Below are 12,997 nucleotides of genomic sequence, written 5' to 3'. Positions count from 1 at the left end.
CTCTTCCTTTCTTTATCCCATTCCTTTCCAAAACTGGAAACTTATATAGCCAAAGACATTGCTGAACTTTTAGATATGACATGAGACTTCAAGTGAATGACAATGCCTTCCATAAATACATAGTATGTAAAATTCTTGTGTATTTGACTGAATACTCAGGATATTCATCTCTCTTTTAAGCTCTGCAGCAAAAAGACACAAACAGGTCCAAAATCTGCAGTTATCAGCAACTTCAAAGTTAGAGAAGAAAACATTTAAGTCACATAGTTACAATGCTCAGCAATGTACAAGAAAAACATTCACTTCATCAGCATGCTGAAGACAGCATGAACAAATTAAAAAAATTTAACCTCCCACCAGTTCTAGGATTTTCCACTCACTGTGTCACCTTCAATATAATTAGTGCACAACATCATACTGACTTTTGCTTCAAATTTCCCAGCTTTCGCACTAAACAGAAAATTAAGTTTGTTTAAAGGCAAAAGGCTTTACAAGACACATGTAGTCAGAAAAAAAAAAAAAAACCAAAAAACTCAACAGTACTCAGAGAACTGAAGCCACTTTATTACATTTATAGAGAAGACAGCCTAATGTGGGAATAGTGTGCTTCAGTTTCAAAATGCTGAGGGGAAATCTCAGCAGCCAAACTAAGAAAACTGCACCTAATTTCTGGAAATTTTTTTTTTACTCCAAGAGCCAGAATAGAAATCATAATTAAAGAAGTCCTGATCCTAGATTATGTGTACCAGGAGAAAACCCAGAATGCATGTTAAGATTTGCAGTGGGAAAGGAAGACTTTTTAGATAGGTCAGTTTTAGTAAAAGACAACTGAAAAAAAACTCACATGCAACCTGCATTTAGTACCTGATTTCAAAGTTGACTTTTTCTTTGAAGAATGCTGTAGGGCAGCAAAGATGTTTGAAGAACCATATCCACTCTAAAGGATTTGGGCAAATTTGTAGATGCCTTTGCTAAAATCCCGTATCAGTTTTTCATTAAAAGCAATATTTTTCCCCAAATGCGTCTGTTTTGTTACTTTTTTTTTCCTTCCCTTAATCCCAGGGTCTCCAAAATATAATGGTTCTCAAAACTGATCGTAAGGAAGCTTACTCCAGATTGTAAGGAAGCTTCTGATGACACTTAATAAAAGCTGGGTTTTCCACTAGCTCTATTTTTACCTTGCAATACTGAGAATCAATGAGATGAACCACAAATCAAGAGTTCTCTCCAACCTGCAAACTCTTCCTTCTCCCTGTTACAGACAGGACTGAACAGCTCTAAGGCAATGGCAATGTGTGGAAGATGAGAGCATACCTTAGATTCAAGGGTTGCCAGCACAGCTACAAAGTGCAAGATGAAACCAGCACACAGCTGCACCTTTTGGAAGGGTTCTCAGTAAAAATATATAGAGTTAGTACCTGGCAATGACAAGTGGAAATTTAAAGCTGCAATTTGGCTTCAGATGATTCTGAGACATATCTATCATTACTGCTAGAAGAAGAATGAAATTTAAAAACATATATAATAAAACCCCTTAAAATGTACAGTATGTACCATAAAAGGGAATTTAATTTCTAAATAATTACAGGAACTATATACTAACTCTACTTGAATTTAATTTTGAATTAAGACTACTCTATGAATGTTCTTATTTTTCCAGAAATGGCATTAAAGTTTGTGCACGCATTTTGCGCTTTTGATGACAATGCAGCTCTATATAAAAGTCTACTATTTGAGAGCTCAGGTTTTAAGATGATCACAATACTTAGGGTGCATGCAGATATACTCTTTATGTTAGTGGATACAAATGTATCCACTAGCATAATGATTTTCTATAGCTTTACACATGTACCTTGTTTGGAAGTCAGACAATAACTCCAGACATGAAAGGTTTTACCAGTACTTAAATTAGCTATATTAAACATTGGCATGTTAATTAATGCAGAAGAAGAAATTCAAAGGTAAGGATCATGGTCAAGCAAGTTGTGGTAATGCTCCAACAAAATTAGCCAACAAACTGTAAAGAAATGATGCCTGCTCAAGCACCTAAAGTACTTCTGCCAGCAGCACCATCCATATAATGCATTACCAGCTGTGGACAATGGGGGGTTTCCTACATAGCTCAATACCCATGCTTGCTATTGGAATTTCTGGGAAACACAGGAGCTTACTGTCTTGATTGAAATACTATTATTTCAGCAGTTATGTATTCTACTGTAGGTATGGGAAATGGAATTCAAACAATGTGCCACTGTTATCATCCATCTTCCTTGAAACAGAACCTGGATTTCAATAAGGATTCATACTGTTTGAATTTAACAGCTTATCAGTACACAATGTTGAATTCTAGTGAAGATGCATTGGAAATGAGGGCAGTTTGGCAGTTCTGCAGGCCTTTCAGGCAGTGGTATATATTAAGCTGTCCCAGGTACCCCTCCAGGGTGCTGGCTGCTAGTGACTCCCACACCAGAGACAGCAGAGCTTGAGGAGACTGTGCTGGGAACACAGCAAAAGCCATGCCTGCAGAAACACAAATTCAGACCCTGGAAAGCACTAGGAGGTACACCATCATACAGATGATGGCACAACCTGAAGCCTTTCCTGGCCCTGTGGTGTCAGCTGGTACAGATGCTGAGCCTCAGCCATCACCACCCTCTCAGCACCTGCTGTAATCAGCTGGAGAAGAAAAGGCCACATGAGCCTCACAAAATGTCTGAGTGAAAGAAGCCTTACTGACAAAAAAACTCTTAATTCATAGTGAAAGGGAATTCTGTGATCTACTAAATGTTCCTTTAAAAAGTAGTGATTCCTTGCAAAAAGTTTCCGTACAACAGTATGAAAGGCTAAAAAGTCCCTCAACTCTTAACTCTGGAGAAATTTTCCACAGAAATCTGTGCTTTGGATTCAGTGTCAGACCAATACAAAAGATAAGTCTGGTATTAATTAAATAACAAAGAGCAACTCACCCTGAGATTTGAAGAGCTCAACCTTGCCTTGACATTTGCATTTTCAGAAAACCTAATTGCATTTACCAAAAGAACAATGTTCAGAACTGCCCAATTGCCATTAGCAAAAGGTTTTCACTGGGCAAAGATGAAAGACAAAAAGGTGAGAGTGAAGAGAAAGTCAGTGTTACTGTGTGTCTCAAATAAATCAAGGACCGGAACAGATAGCAAATCCAGCTGCAACTGTTGGTAGAGAATATTCCTTAGTCCCTACTGAGATGATTTTGTTTGGCTATAGTTAAATGCTACTTTCAATGGTTGAAATCACCATTTAAAGTGTCAGGAGGAAGAGCTGTTTCTCCAGTACTGGTTTCATTAGAATGATTTTTAAAACACAACACCATTCATGGAAAAATATGAAAGAGACTTAAGCATCCATGAATTTGATACATCATTACAAGCAACTTAATAAGTCTGCCAACTATTACTTCTCTCTTACTTTTGTGAGATGTCATCATTCAGGCAGGGTGCAGACTCAGAATATCACAGAAGCCTTGGCAGTAGAGAAGACTAGATTCAGGAGAACTGAAGACAAGTGAAGAGTATTGCAGCAGTAGAAAAAGAAATGGTCATGCCCACCAACACTATGAGCCCTTGAGCTCAGAAGAAGTCCATTTATTATGGAGGCAAAAAAATGTCTGAGACTCAGGATTTATTGTGATATGAATGACCCCAGTGCTATGAAAACAAATATGGAAAATTATGCCTGCTGGTGACTTTAAATTACTGGGGTACAACTGCAAAGCAGAATGAAAATACTACCACTTTATAATCCTTGAATATTATGTACCCAGGACAGCCTGCTTCTTCCACTGGCTGACAGGTGTTGGGTATGAACTGGAGGACAAAGTGGTAACTTGATTTACATGTTTCCTTTTAACAGAACACTGAAGATTTTAGGCAGGAAATACAGATCTGTACCAAGAATACAGTTTATTACATCTGCTGTCATTCATCTTTTTTCTGTCTTCAATGATGGAACATCTGAATAAAGCAGAACTGAAGAAAGCCTTTCAAGGGCATTAATGGCAACATTTAACCCTCATGGCAAAACAGTATTCCAAGACTTTCAGACTTCAAATATCTTTGTAAAGCATTCGTAGTTCTGATGTGATCCTACATCAATAACACTGAGTGACAACAACTTATCCAAGGGGCTTATTCCAAATGGAAGACAACAGCAGTTCTCACAAGCATGACCTACTGACTCGCCAGTCCCAGTGTACTGCCCAAAACAAAGCCAACATCTCCAGATTCCTCTGTGCAAGATAGGTACTAACACATAACCTATACAGTAGAAAAAGGGACCTCAAACTGACTTTTATAGAAAAATGTACAAAACTTGTCATAATATTATGACACTTAATAGAATAAGGCAGTCATTTTTTCAGAAGGGTAAGCACATGTATATTAAGACTGGGCCATTTATAGTCCAACCCACTAAATCTAAAAGGGTCAGAAAAAAACCTGAATGTTACTTCATTTTATCCTAATTACACATAGTACGTCAAAAAGACAAGGTTACCTGCATAAATCAATGTTGTAACTGAGACCTACTTTGCCTAGACGCTTCTCAGGGTTATCAGCACACATGGAAGCAATGCTGTGGTTGATAAAGTATCATGTGCATGGTGACTATGCAGGGAATTTTGGGGGCCAGGAGAACTAATTCCTCCCTTCATTCCGTTTATGAAGCTGTGCCAGCTGCACTCTCGGGGCTAAAAAGCACAAGGGGCAGCTATGTGAAAAGGGGTGAAACAAGCCCTGGTAAATACAGATTACAAGAAAATAATTTGTAAAGAATAGATGGCAGGACTAGGAAGAAAAAAGGTCTGATTAGCTATTGAAAGTCTTACTCAATAAGATACCAATTCTCTGAAAGAAATCCAGGATCTTTTTACCCTTCTCTGTCACAAAAATGAATACTTGTCCTAGAGCTGCTGCATTATCAACAAAGAATTCCTCTAAGACAAAGCAAAATTAAAGTAGGGAAAGGAAGAACAAAGAGACTGTGTCTGGCTTGAGGAAAGTTTAGTTGCAGAGATAAGCAGAAAAACAAAACCACAAAGCAACATAGTATAGAGAACTTTATACGTGTGTCCTTTATAACAGTTTAATACTTTCAATAGTGGCTGATAATCATGTTTCACACTTATTAATTTAATATTTCATAAAGCCCCACTTCTATCATCAGTTGAAAGGGAAGTGATAATGTCTGTACTGGGAAGAAACTCTGTACGTAATATTCTATCAGATTAAACCTCAATAACTTAATGAATTATGAGCTGTCAGACATTTTTCTCATCTGCTACAGAACATACTTCTTAGAAATAGAAGCTATAATTAAGACAACAGATGTTCTTTGTTGGCTTCATCTGAAGCATGGATAATTTTTTAAAAGCAGCCTATAGTTCAGACAGTATTCTGCTTCCCTCTATGGGTGAGCTTTTGCAATACTCTTTTTCCAAAAAGAATTGAATTTAATGGCTGCAACTATTTACAACTATTATTAGCATGATTAGAAAACATGAGCAGTACCATTCTGAGGAAAAAAAAAAACATTAAATAAGTAAAATGTGCTGGCATCAAGTACACTGCATAATGCCATACATAATGCATACATAGTTTTGCCAAAGAAACTCCTTCCCCCAAAAAGCAAGCAAGAGGTGGGAAAATCATTCCTTATTCAACTCTTTTTTCAAGGATCTGTGAGATAAACAGAAAGAAAAAAATAAGAAATAAGCAAGAATGTACTAAAAGACGTCTTTCTGTTTCTAAGAAGAGGAGGCACTCAAAAAGCTGAGGAGGGTAGAGTGTGGGTCAGGATATACTTAGCTGGAGCTGAAAACCAAACAGGCTAGCACTGGAACTCCGACACTGCTGGCTGCCAGGAGAGGCACATCTCACCACCCTCAAGTGGTTTGGAGCATTGGCACAGCTTGAGGCTTCTCATGCTTTTCTCAGGCGTGGCAGACTGGTGAATAATTCCTTCTTACCCTTCACTCTCAGGGATCAACCCAAGCCCTGTGTGACATGCAGGAGCACAGCAGTAGTAGTGTTCTCACATTCCCATGAGCATCACTTTAAATGGAAGGACAGGTTAACATCTCTAAATAGAACAAGCCAGCATGGATTTCAGTGCATGATTCCAATGACAGAGAAAATAAAATTAATAAGCTAACACCTGTTTTTCCTGTCTTGTTGACATCTGCAGGTTCCCTGCCAGCAGTTTTCAGTCAGAGAGATACCAGCAGATGAGAGGTAGGCTCTGATGTAGGTACCAAGTTACTGCATCAACACATGCAAGGAGATGATGACAGACAACAGAAAAGAAGGAACAGGACAGGGTCAACTAAATAGCTGAAGCAATAAAGTGCAGAACTGCTTTTTTCATTAAGTGAGGCTTGTTATATTTCCTCCCCTTCCTTCAGGATGGTTGTTCCAGGACTAGAAAAGAACTGAGATCTGCAAGAATTTGAGTAACTCGGCCTGCTTAGTTCTCCTCAGAGACACTAAATGACAATTTCAGCTTCTGACAGTGGTTTGACATGAAACCATACATACTATCAAGAAGGGAAATATATACCACCGAATGGTCAAGAGTAGTATTGATAGTGCTGGTGAGAGAACAAACAGCACATTCCACCAGCAGCTGCATCTTGTGACTTATTTATCAAGTTCCCAGCGCTTCAATGTTATTGTTGCCATTAAACATCCAGATTTTAGTGGTGGCACATAGAAGTCCTTATTAGAAAAAATTTTGATAGTTCTCAAAACAAAACCTCCCTCACTGGCATTATGATTGACTAAGTATTCCCTTAGAACTGTTGCCAGCTGCCTTCCCACAAACTACCTCATCATTCCCAAGGATATTTATGCCATGATTTCTATTAACTTCTGCACTCTAGGCTTTTTTTTTAACTAAGCAAGAGTGAAAATTCACTAAAAATATAATTTAGTGTAAAGTGACTAGATGTATGCTAATACATCTAGTATGTATTAGCAAAATTTACATGGTACTTTTGCTATTAGTCAAAATTTATGTGGTATTTTTGCTACAGTCACTCCATAAGGAAAGAGCAGCAAAGCTCCCTCTGATGCCTGCCATACCACACAGACACATTAACAAAACTATATTGTAAGAGCATCAAGACCACCACCAAGGTCAAGCACTCAAAACTTAAGACCACAAAGAACTAAGGCTGCATGTTAAATTTCAGTTCATGCTTTTGTCTCTTTTCATATAATGACACAGAATTTTCTCCATTAAATTACACTGCCCATTTCAGTGCACAAAGACCAGAGCTCTCAAGGGATAAAACTCAGCTGAAGAACTGAGTACTTTAGTATCTGGAATATTATCTAGACTGTACAAGGACACATGGTCATGCAGTAGGCTTATATTCTCCTGTTTATTTTCCTCTTCAAACCTGAATTTTCTATCATGTCCTCTTAGAATGACTTCCCATGTAAAAGTACTATGGTCCACAATTTGTTCTTGAGTTCTTCCTAGCAAGTGGGAGAGGAAACACGTATTTGGTTTTTCCTGAAAACATTTGACACACAGGAAAGACGCAGTTGCCTATCTTTTTAAGGGAAGGAATGCTGAGGTCCACCTCAAAAGGTACTTGAAAATTGTGGTTCTCGCTGACTAGTGGAAAGCCACAGTGACACTATTTCAATGACATCTATCAGATAAAACTGCATAGATAGAGCAAGTTCAGGTGCTGAAACCATTTTCATTTAAAAAGTAGTAACATGTATTTTAAAAAGCAGTAACACGTCTGGTGCTATCCTACAAGGACTACTAATCTCAATTCCCTTTCCCCATATAAATGGTGACAGTTAGAAACTGCAGTGCTCCAGCAGCATCTGCTCTTTGTAGCCAGGACAGGTCACGAAGGTGGATGAACCTTCACTGTGAGATACCTTGGTCGCTGCAACACTGTTGATCCTTGTTCCTTACTGCTGTGTCCTTTTTACCAGTAACAAAGTTTCTTATGCAGGGCAAACACTGGTTTGTGATAGTATCTCTGCTTGAGAAGAGCAGAATTTAAAGCATTCTCTTTTTATTCAACAACCGTAATACATAAAAATTCAGGGCAGTATGATGTTTTGCTCTGAAAGAATGCTTTGTTTTGTTACCTTTTTGCTGTGGAGAAACTAATGGGAGAAGAATGACAACAAATCCCTGTCAAACTATCCACAGACAAAAAAATCTAGAAGAAAAGAATAGGCTCTTCACAGCTGCAAGAAAAGATAATGCATATTACTATGCTTGAGAAGTCAAGTTGTTTAGATCTGGAAGATTTACATAAAAGAACTGGCAGAAGCTGCTGACAGATAAAAGTCAACACTGCTCCTTCATCTTTTGGGAATTGTGGGAAACATTTGTAAGTACACAGAAAGTTAAAAATAATGAGTGTACAGCAGTCACCCAGAAAAAAAACGCAAACAATGGCAACAGCTCTCCAGCACCACGACTTTTATTCAAAAATTGAATGTGTTTCCAATCAAATCAAACATGTTTCCTCCTCTGAAAAAAAAAAAGAAGAAAAAATGAAAAGCTTAGAGCCGTAGCTGTAGCAACAGAATACAGCAATACAGCAATGCTGAAAGGCAGACTTTTAAGAAAGTAAAACTGGGTTAATCCTTACAGCCATTAAACCATTGGGTGATCTGACATGGTTACAGAAACAACATTATTAGGAAAATCCTGGACTGAATCTATAGAGAGGTAATCCCACCATCCTCTTTACCTTCAGATGAAGAAGAAAACTCTAAGTCTATATGTAATAAGATTTTTTTGACCCATATCATACTCCTGTGGAGATTTCTCTGCATAGCAGTATCAGTGTTATTTTCTTATTCCAATATATTTCATACTACCAAGATCCTAAACAAAAAAGATGTCATATAATATCAAGTACATGTACTTAATGCATGAACCTAAAGATCTCTCTTCCATTAATCATTGTTTGTTCACACTTCTCTTCTGAGGTAGCTTTAATTCAGACCTTAGCACTTAGGGAGACAAATGAAAAGCTGTCAGGGCTCCAACTGGTTAACTAACTCTAACTGGCAAAAAACCTTCATTTGTGTACTGACCATCACACTGTGCTGTGAAATTCACATAGTGTAAAACCTGTTTATAGAAAGTGTACAAGAAAATTGACAATGACAACAAAGATGGTGCTCATGAAAAACTGGCTGTTTTTACATCACCATCTGCAAGCCAAGGATTAACTGAAGTCAGGGTAAGAAGGTATGGAACAGGATTTCAGTCTGCAGTGGGAGCATTCATTTGCAAAGAGACCAAAAACAAGAGACAAAGCCTCTCTAAGAAAACCCAAACACTTCAAATCCAAGAAATCCTTTTCTAACCTTACAGTGTTAGAGTGCCTTGTGGTCTAAAACAAAAAAAAAAAGTCTCTCTCTTGAAAACCAGTGGTAGAAGAGTGAGACTGAACAGAATAGGATGAAATAACTGAAAGAAAGGTTTTGTAAGTGATCTTGGAAGGTGTAAGCTACAGAAGGGCAAAAATAGAAAAACATAAATCTGGCTAAGAACTGACAACATGTTCCTAAAGATGTTTAGCTCAGGTGAATCAAATAAAAGCAGCTCTTTCATGGAATAAATGAGGAGGCAGAAGCTCTTTTTAGGTCCTCTACAAAGACCCAAGAGATGAGCAAGAAGCATTTTTGATCCATTGCTTCCATTCCTTACTTCTGCTACTCAGCAGATGCCCTACACTGACCTACTCCAGCACAGTGGAATGTGCTGTAGACATTCTCCAACTTTCTTGTAGAAAATTCATGGGTAACAGGATCAATGCGATCTCTGAACTTAGAGGACTACTAAGTGTATACATGAGAATGACAAGAAAAACTAATGTCTTGAATATTTAAGTACTGCTCATGTACCACTCCTCTAGAGGTCACACACATAAAACATACAAATCAGTTTTTCCACCATCCTGTGCCTGCCAGGAAAGTTAGCTGGTCTTCTAACCCATCCATATCTGAAAATACAGTGGCATTATCTATCTATATATTTATCTCCATTTCCACATATGTACAGAGCTTAAAGCAAAAATCACTCAATTGACTTGGAATGTTGCTTATAGGATGCAATAAAGGAGTAAAAATACATTCCTGACTTGAGCAAGATGTGATCAAACATGTGAAAAGGCCTTCTAGCTATGACTCACTAAGAAATGGGTGGGGGATTGAGAGGCTGAAAGGCTGCTGGCTTACTGGAGTAAGCCTTCTTCCACACTGGCCAGCAAGGACTGAGAACTGTCTATTCTGTCAAAATGCCAGGTATATATTGTTTGTTTTCCTGCTACCCTACCGGGTGTGGGGGCTGGGGGAAAGAGAGAGAGAGAGAGCAAGAGAGGAAAGAAAGGAAGTCTTACATTTATGGTCTTTCTGTTATTGTGCTCCAGAGGAATCCCTTGGTCATCTTGTCAGAAGAAAGAACCAGTTACCTTTACTTGGCCTTAGCAGAAGGGAACACCTTTTCCTCATTTTGTTTGCCTTTTCAAATCTATCTATCTATCTATCTATCTATCTATCTATCTATCTAAATGTTGGCTATGCCAGAAGGAAAAAAGGTATCTCACTTGACTTCCAGAAGGAAAATAATTCCAAAAGAACCAGCTCCCTGCTGAAACAGGAAAAAGAGGAACACATTAATTGTAAACTGACCTGATTTTTCTAAAACGCATATGACTCCTTGTTTTTAAGCACTGTTCATATGAACTGCCTGCATGAAGCTGGAAAAACTTGTCTCCTAAACAGTTCACATGTGGCAACTTCAGAGAACTTTACTGAGGATTTTACAATATAAAGCTCCTCAAAAATGGCAGCAGACAGCTGGTCTAACTCATCTAAACTCTGCTATGCCACCCCCATGGACCTTTTTATTGCAGGACCTATTACCTCTCAAAGGATTCTAGTCTTTCATGGTAAATGTGCCACTTCTAGTCCCTAAAATAATTTAGATGTATCAGTATGAGCAATCATCTAAACTCTGGCCTTTTTTAAAGGGAAATTCCCTTTTATTTTTGCTTTTTTGGTGGTTTGGGTTTTTTTCAAATAGCATATTTCTTGATCTCTCAGGGGAGCCAGCCCTTCTGCTTCTCTTTTTCTTGTTTCAGTACATCAGTCTGCTTTTCACCTGTCAGCTTCCCATACTTCAAACCTTGCTCTCAAACTGAGAAGTAAGTCTTAGGAGACAGAGCAAGGTGGTTGGTTATTCTATAATGGCATTCAGGTAGGAGTGAGCAATACGAAAAACCAAGTCAAAATGCTACCCTGTGTTGCCTTAGGTTGAGGAGCAAGACATCAAGAAAGTCCAAGGCCACAGGTGTAGACTTCTCTAGCTACACATACTCAACTTGCTCGTCTGCTGATTACAAAACATTGCAGGATAGTTTCGTTCCAAACTTGAATGCATAAAGACTGGGTTGGGAGTTTATTTTATTTTTTTCCCAGAATAGCTACAAATTACATATCGCAAAATTAAATGCAGAAATTTAACATCTACTGGGAGTCAACAGCGGAGTTTTGAGTCATGCTAATAAAGAGAAGAACAAAGTTTCATAGCCTATTATAGTGGCCACTTATGTCACAGTCTGACAGTGCTCTGTAAATATCCTAGACAAACTGTGATTTTTTTTTTTAATTTGAGTCAGAAAATAAGCATGGATTAAAGATTTCTGACAAGCTGCAAATAGGTAATCAAATAATACTTAGCATGATAGAAAACACAGTATTTTCCAGAACATTAACTTCATACTGAAATAAGAGAATTTCATGTTTTTACTTCTGCATGGCTATCAACTTGAGCCCAACAGAACAAATTGGAACCATATTCAAATCTACTTTTTCCTGCTGGCTTTATAGCTTCCCCACGCTTTCTGCACATTACACATTCCCTCTCTTTTGCTCTCAGCATTTGGACTCTCTCCTTCAGGCATTCTGTAATCCTGCCAGCCAAAGAGCTTTGCTTTTAGTGAGTAGATCTGCCAACTTAAACACCAGTCTCCTAAGGCAATCAAATAATGAAACACACATGTATGTACTTGCACATAATCTGTCAAATACCTCTCTAGCCCACTACAAATGATTTTTGCAATCTGGGGTTTTCAGAGGAGCATGCTTACATACATAGTTTTCAAAGATCAAATGCCATGGCTCTCCAGAGTTCTCTCTCTTGTTTGTACACTCAAACCCAATGACCCTGCAATTTCCATATTAACATCTAAAGATATGAAAAATGAAAAACTTAAAAACAAAAAGATCTTTGTGCAGAAAACTTCATACGGAGTAAGAGCAGAAAACTTCATATGGAGTAAGTATATCCTTCAATTTCTCCAATTTGGCAGAAGTCTCCTGCAAGACAGCACAGATTCCTCCATGGCAGAACACTCTTTCCATATTTCTAGTGTGTCTGGAAAGTTAATGAATAACCATTCCAGGTGTCAAGAGTACTTTTCATACCTCCCTCATTACTCATCTGTCATCCACACTTGATGTCTTGACTTCCACTTTCTAAACTAGTGTTTCCTGAAAGAGGAATCTAATGTATGATGCTAGCAACAGAGTAGCCCAGGAAAAGCTTTGAACTTTGTCATACTAGGATAAAATTGCGCTGCCACGCCTCTTGATTAATTAAGGTTGCAGCTTACTACATGGCAAGATAAAGACGGGAGCAAAAGCATCTTTCAAGGAAGCAAGTTATTGATTAGTATTACAAGAGCAAAGATCTAGCTCCCAGAATGTAATTTACTATGTAATGTCACCATTCACAAAATATTTCTGTATTGTGAATCACAACTATGATACAGCAACATCTCAAAACTAATAGAGATGCACCATAAAAACCTAAAGTAAGAGGTGCTTAAAACACGTGTCACTGAAATATTCTATTGCAAGGCATGTCTAACAGGAACAACAAAGTACTGAGAATTTGAAATTCTGGATTT

General features: G+C 38.0%; 1 protein-coding gene across 2 annotated transcripts in view; it reads right to left on the bottom strand.

Annotated features, from left to right (window-relative positions):
* PIK3R1 (phosphoinositide-3-kinase regulatory subunit 1) overlaps nucleotides 1–12,997 on the bottom strand; it is a 59,932-nt gene that overhangs the window by 30,300 nt on the left and 16,635 nt on the right. The window lies entirely within an intron of this gene.

The sequence above is a fragment of the Zonotrichia leucophrys genome, chromosome Z (genome assembly GCF_028769735.1).
Source record: "Zonotrichia leucophrys gambelii isolate GWCS_2022_RI chromosome Z, RI_Zleu_2.0, whole genome shotgun sequence".
In the NCBI taxonomy this organism is placed as follows: Eukaryota; Metazoa; Chordata; class Aves; order Passeriformes; family Passerellidae; genus Zonotrichia; species Zonotrichia leucophrys.
Note: the sequence above shows the minus strand (reverse complement) of the source record. Positions and strands in the feature narration are given on the sequence as shown.